The following is a 7,323-nucleotide window of genomic DNA, read 5'->3' on the forward strand; positions in this document are numbered from 1 at the left end:
GACGTGTTTTACGGTGGAAAATGGTTCCCAGCTCACTGGGCCCTGTGTCTGTCTACCTTATAAAAAGTCCATTTGAATCACAACTTTCAGCTCTAAGAATTTGAGGAAGCTGCTGAGGGTCAAATACGGGGATAGTCTCACTCCATCAGCCAGAAGTTTACTTCTTTTTCAGAGAAACTATGTGAGAGTCCGAAGAAGAGGCTAAACAAGCCCCAACTAACCCCCCTGCTGTGGGAAAGTGAGGCTTCATGTAGACTTCACAGCCCTTTGGGTCAGACCAGGAATCACTCACCAGTATGCAAGCCACCAATCCTGCAGGACATAGGTAACCTGGAGCAGGAAACAACAGTCACTCACACACTGACATCACTGAGCCTCACACCCCGCTCACTAGGTTGGGAGATGGAAAGGCTCCAGAACGTGGAGACGGTCCTTCCAGCTCAGGTTTGTGCCAAGCCCCACACCCCAGATGACCACAGGTCAGGGGAGGGCATGCTACATTTTAATATCTTTACAAGACATTCTTTTTCTTCCTAGAACCTTTCTGTTATATACAAACAAAACCTCACCTCAATAAGTAAGCCTCACTTATTTTCCTCGCAGATTTCATTCAGTGCAAACCAAAATGGACTGCAAAGCATAATAAAAACAGTATAAAAGTCAGGACTTTTCAAAGAAAAAAAAATTTGATAGAAACTGTGATGATCAAGTTTCTTTGTCAGCTTGGCCAGGCCAGTCTCTAGTGGTTCAACCAAACCCTCGTCTAGATGTCGCTATGAAGGTATTCAGCGGATATGATTCACATCATCCTCGGAACTGAAGTAGAGGAGATCACCCTCAACACTGTGGTGGCCTTGTCCAGTCAGTCAAAGGCCTGATGAACAAAACCTGAGGCTTCCTGGAGGAGGAAGAAATTTTGCTTCAAGACTGCAGGGTCAGCTCCTGCCTGAGGTTCCAGCCTGTAGGCCTGCCTTTCTGATTTCACATTGACCAGCTAGACTGCACAACCTCATGAGCCAATTCTCTGAAATAAATCTCTTAAAGTATATATTAAACATGTTAATATTAATAAATTAAATAAATACAGTATAAACAATATGTAAATACCATGAAGAGGGCACAAAACCAAAATAAATGTTCTTATTTACCTGAGCTCCAATGTTCACTAAAATAAGGTAAATGATGATAAACCAGTGCACACCGGCTGTGAAGTAATTCTCATAGGTCTTAAAACCAACTCTTCCAACCAAATGGCCCTCCAGTGGTAATGTAACCTGGATATTCTCAGTCTGGGAGGGAGAACAGCAGTGAAAACAAAATTTTAAGTAAGGAACCCTCAAATTTCAAAAGTTTACAATGCCCTCCACTGCAAAGCTGTGAGGAAACAGATACATCTCATATGCTCGTAGGAGTGCAGGATGGTCCATTTCCTACAAAAAAGGGTGGGCAAATGTCTAGCCAAACCACATATGCATTTACCCTTGGACTCAGCCATCCTACTTTCAGAAATCTATTAGAAAAAGAACATCATTTGCATGAAATTATTCACTGTTGGTGGCTTTGCTTAAAGTCAATCATGACTCAGCACAAGCACAACTACCTGATTCAAGTACAAATGCAGAAGCTTCTTCCAAAATAATACACAAAGTGATATGGCACTAACATATCCCTCTAAATGACTTGTATCACTTCCAGTGATAGAAATGTAAACCATACTTGGTGTTCCAAATCCTAGACAAATACAGCAACATGAGTCCACACAGGAAGTTGAAATAATGTGAGTCTGGACAGCACAGGATGGCATATGACCCAAATCTATTTAATTCCTGAATTTCAGGGAGTGATTCCTGAATGTGGAATGTGATGGACTAATTTGAATATTTATCAGAATCATCCAGGTTCCTAGGTCTGGATATTGTGGGCTTGGATACCAAGAGAGAACCTGTGTATGTTTTTAAGAGAGAGCTACTGCTTTTCTTCATTTCTGTCTGTAGGACCTAGAATGCATTATAGAGTCACATGAGCCAAAGATGTACTTAATTCTATGCTGACCATTGGGCATTCAAGATGAATACAATGTGGCTCTAGGTCTCAAAGGGTAATAAAAAATAGGAAGACAAGAACTAACTCTAAAGTGTCTGGCCTACAACAAATGATCTAACAAAGGGGCAAAATATTACCATCAATCACCTGCAGAACATTCCAACATATAGGAAAAGTAGCTGATTTTATGTGGTCACAGAAAGACTCAGTCTAAAGAGATCTTCACATTAAACCTCTGGATGCATAAGGGAAGCTGGGAGCCACCAGAGTGAGTAGATGTAACTACGGTAAACTGATGGGTTTTCATATCAGCATGAGCCACAAACAGCTGGAAATTCATAGCAGTGCACCCCCTACTGAGCTCCATAAGATTCTTCATCCTACACCCAAAGAACACCAAGCAGGCTTGCTCCCTTCATGCTCTTCTAATTCTACCAATTCCATGGAATTAGGCTTGTAATCTTAGGATCTACTTTGGGATAAACAAAGATGTCACGAGAGAATCAGACTGAAGGTCCACGAGGCCACCAAGAGCAGACAGACAAGGGCATGTTGCAGGATGAGAAACTCACATCTTGGTCCTCTGGAGCTGCATCTTTCAAAGAGGGTCTGGAAGACGGTTGAGACTGAACTGAAGACTCGGAGATCAGAGTGAGTGTTCCTGGACCTGGAGATGGTTCAGCCTTCTCTACCTTCTCCCAGAAAACATCTTCAAAATCTGTCCCAGATTTTGAAAACTCAGCAAAAGTCCCCTTTTGTGTAACTTTGCCCTAAAATAAAGAATTTGAGAGGAATTCATTTACATTTGATAATATTAATCCAATCTACATACTAATTAAGAAAAGTTAACTAGTCTCAAATTATTATTTTCCTAAGAAAATTATCTCTAGGTTTGGAATTCTGGTAAAAAAAATCTAGATTCAGTTAAGTTCAGCCACTCAGTCACGTCTGACTCTTTGTGACCTCATGGACTACAACATGCCAGGCCTCCCTGTCCATCACCAACTCCTGGAGCTTGCTCAAACTCATGTCTATCAAGTCAGTGATACCATCCAACCATCTCATCCTCTGTCATCCCCTTCTGCATTCAATCTTTCCCAGCATCAAGGTCTTTTCCAATGAGTCAGTTCTTCGCATCAGGTGGCCAAAGTATTGGGGTTTCAGCTTCAGCATCAGTCCTTCCAATGAATATTCAGGACTGGTTTCCTTCAGGATTGACTGGTTTGATCTCACTGCAGTCCAAGGGACTCTCAAGGTTCTTCTCCAACACCACAGTTCAAAAGCATCAATTCTTCAATGCTCAGCTTTCCTTATGGTCCAACTCTCATATCCATACATGACTACTGGAAAAATCATAGCTTTGACTAGTTGGACCTTTGTTGGCAAAGTAATGTCTCTGCTTTTTAATATGCTGTCTAGGTTGGTCATAGCTTTTCTTCCAAAGAGCAAAATGAGCATGGTATTCACTGTCAAACCCTACGCTAGGTGCTGGGGGATATGAAAGAAATGTATGTTCATGTTTTAAAAATGGAGGCCATTGACATAACTACCATGGGAATTCATGGATGCTAAAACTACTGATGTGGGTAGAAGAATCAGTACAGTGTTTTTGGACAACATGGAAATTGAGAGAAGCATCATGTTAAAATGCAAGTAAACAGTTAATTGGGGAAGATATTCCAGGAAAGAAACTTAAAAAGGCTGACCCAGATGTGGCAACAAGCACATCTCCAGAGGTAATGCTCTCTCATCAAATCTTCAGACCATTGTTATAGTATCATGTGCTCCACTGGGAGAAAGACATGTAGGAACCAGCCCTAAACAGAGTACCTATGAGCTTTATCTTCATGGTCTTTACCACTTCCCCACAAATGCAGGAAGTTCCCAGCTGAAAATTCAATATTCTACCTGCCATAGTATTTAAACAAAGAGGCCATGAGACTGAGGTGGCTCTAAATCCTTGACTTCCCATGCCAGCAAACCAAAAACTAAGAACCAATGCACTCAGATCTAACAAAAAAATTAAAAAATAAAAACATAAGAACAACCAGTCACAAGCAGTCAACTAGGTATCCTCTATTCAGGCAACTGTTTAAGCTACAGTCAATCTAATCATTTTCTTTGAACACATGTGACACATCATTGCAGTTTCCCTCCTTTTGTTGTTGTTCCGTTTCTCAGTCATGTCCAACTCTTTGTGACCCCATGGACTGCAGTACACCAGGCTTCCCTGTTCTTCATATCTCCCTGAGTTTGCTCAAACTCATGTTCATTGAGTCGGTGATGCCATCCAACCATCTCATCTTCATCCCTCTCTTACAAAATCCTATAAAATAATGTGCAAATATCTTCACTATATTCTGACCCCACGAAATATGGCTCAGCTCATTCACTCAATGTCAAACAAAATATAGAGAAAAATCACAGGATGCAAAACTAAACAGAGGAGAGCATCTCTGGTTAAGGCAGGTCAGATGGAAGAAGGTGCCCCAGGACCCTAGCTGGGACCTCTCTCACCCTATCTCCTAAGGTGATCCATTGTGCGAAACTCAATGAAGCATTTGGGTACTGTCTATACTACAGAATTAGAAAACTATTCAGGGTATACTGTGCCTTGTTCCACTTGGGAAGCAAAATTCAAAGACTTTATTTAATGAAATTACCTTTTTCTACATAGTACCTATAAGACACACAAGGAAACAAGTATTGGTCCAAGGATAGGAATTTCACTGAGCAGCCAAGCACAGACAACTCTGAGAGGTTGAGAGGGCAACCATTCCCTTTCTGCTGTTAGAGATGAACCAGACAAAGAGTAAGGATGGACCCCAACTCATCCAGGGGTGCTCACGAGTGGACAAATAGTTGTTCTAATAGCACTAAAATTGAGGGTAGTGTCCTCAAAAGAAGCAATAAGGGACCCTAAAAGATCTAGGGACAAACTAAATAGGTTACTCTGTCTCCCACTGATCCTGTGCTCATAATATTGTCATCGTTGAGGTTTTACACACTAGCATCACCCTCTTCCAACATGAAATTAACTGTTATCAAATCTGAGAAACCTGAACTCCCCATTCCTGAAAGAGCAGTTAACAGTTGACGTGAGATATTGCTTCTAGAGAGGCAGAGGTTCTGCATTTAATAATCTTTCTTAGGACAGAAGTTCATTTGACAAATGAGGGATCTGACCAACTAGACAGCATATTAAAAAGCAGAGACATTACTTTGCCAACAAAGTTCCAACTAGTCAAAGCTATGGTTTTTCCAGTGGTCATGTATGGATGTGAGAAGCAAAAAATTGATGGTTTTGAACTGTGGTGTTGAAGAACACTCTTGGACTGTAAGGAAATCAAACCACTCAATCCTAAAGGAGATCAGTCCTGAATATTCATTGAAAGGACTGATGCTGAAGCAGAAACTCCAATACTTTGGCCACCTAATGTGAAGAGCTGACTCATTTGAAAAGACCCTGATGCTGGAAAAGATTGAAGGCAGGATGAGAAGGGAATGACAGAGGATGAGAAGGTTGGATGGCATCACCGACTCAGTGACTTTGAGTAGACTCTGGGAGTTGGCAATGGACAGGGAGGTCTGGCGTGCTGCAGTCCATGGGGTCGCAAAGAGTCAGACACAACTGAGCAACTGAACTGACTGACCAAGGGCCTGTGGAACAGGCAAGGATTAATGACGGAGGTGCTGAGGCTCAGAAACAAAGAAGCCAAGGTCTGAAGCATCAAACAACCAGTAAGCCTGAAATATTCTCACTAATCTCCACCCCATCCCCAGCCATGCTAGGAGTTGGGGTTGATTGGTAGCCCCCTAGAAAGTAAGTTCAAGCCCTAAACATGATGCCTGTGAACATGATCTGATTTGCATTCAGTGTCTTTGTAGATGTAATGAAGTTAAGATGAGGTCACACTGGAACAGGGTGACCTTAAATCCTATGTGACTGATATCCTTATGAGAAGAGACTCAGACACGGGGACAACGGCCATGTGACATCAGAGGCAGAGACCACAGTGCTGCAGCTGGAAGCCAAGGAACACAAGGAAGATCCGTGAACACCACCAGCTGGAAGGAAGGATTCTCCCCTGGAGCCTTCAGAGACAGCATGGCCCTGCCGGCACCTGGATCTGGGATCTATAGCCTCCAGAACAGGAAAAAGATAAACTTCTGTTGTTTTGTCACCCAGTTTGCAGTGCTTTGTTACAGCAGCTCTAGAAACTGATACCCTATCCTGAGCCCACACTTCTGTCTCCTCAGCTTTACTAAGACTTCTAACTGCTTCTGCTGTCGCCCCTCCAGTGACCATCAGAGGAATCTCTTAACTCCAACATCAGGCCACATTGCTCTTCTGCTCTGGACCATCCAAGGCTTCCATCCCACTTCCAGGCTCGCTGCCCACTGCTCAGAGACCAGCTCCCTCCATGCCCCCCTGCTCACTGTCCTCAGACACACACACTGTCCCGCTGTTCCTCTAACCTGCCAGGTCAGCTCCTTCCTTAGGACACCCTGCCTCAGACTCTCTCCCCCAGGTGTTGCATGGCCCCCACCTTCATGTCATCCAGACCCCATGAGGCACCAGCTCCTCAAGGAGACAGCCAGTATGTCATCCTCCTTGTCACATCCATCCCCATAAGAACAGGAGTCCCATGAAGGCAGGGCCTTGTCCTCCTGCTGCACAGGCTCCCACACATATTGGGCACATAGAGACCTGGGCAGGAAGACCTGCAGAGTGGGCATCTCTGACCCAGGTGCTTAGCTTCCCAACCTTGCTTCTAGTGTTAATGGAAGATGCACTTTAGGCAAATTGTGCTTGACAATCATGTGGATACAAACAGGTCTCAGTAGCTCTAATTTCCAAGTAAAAAACTTTGACTTAAGTTATATAAGGGGAAAACACAAGTTATAAATAAAATAGCATCATTATCCTTAACAAATTTCAATAGAACAGTAATATTTCAGTAGTCCTGTGGTAGCACTCCTATATGCTTTAGTGTTTACGTGGCTTCAAGTTTAATAGTGACACTTTACAGGTCTTTGGATTGATCCTCAAAAACATGAATAGCATCAGCTCTGAGAAAAAGAGGGAGTTAAATTGAGGGAGAAGAGGACATTTACCATGAATCCAAGGAGAGTGACCTGCTGGGAGGTCTGGCCTTCAACACACCTGAGTGCTGGCAATTTCACAGGCTTCTAGAAACTACTTACATCTTTCAGTATCAGAATCTGACTTGCATCCTTTAGGTACTGCAGCTGATGAGTCACTAAGATTGTGATCTT

General features: G+C 42.9%; 1 protein-coding gene across 1 annotated transcript in view; it reads right to left on the minus strand.

Moving 5' to 3' along the window:
• The window catches only part of LOC139182030 (ATP-binding cassette sub-family C member 4-like), a gene marked incomplete at its 3' end in the record, with an annotated part of 75,131 nt that extends 74,684 nt beyond the window's left edge, over positions 1 to 447 (minus strand). The window contains exon 1 of the mRNA XM_070785514.1: positions 293 to 447. The remainder of the gene's footprint in view (positions 1 to 292) is intronic.
• Between the last annotated feature and the right edge of the window lie 6,876 nt (positions 448 to 7,323).

The sequence above is a fragment of the Bos indicus genome, unplaced genomic scaffold (genome assembly GCF_029378745.1).
Source record: "Bos indicus isolate NIAB-ARS_2022 breed Sahiwal x Tharparkar unplaced genomic scaffold, NIAB-ARS_B.indTharparkar_mat_pri_1.0 scaffold_64, whole genome shotgun sequence".
NCBI lineage: Eukaryota > Metazoa > Chordata > Mammalia > Artiodactyla > Bovidae > Bos > Bos indicus.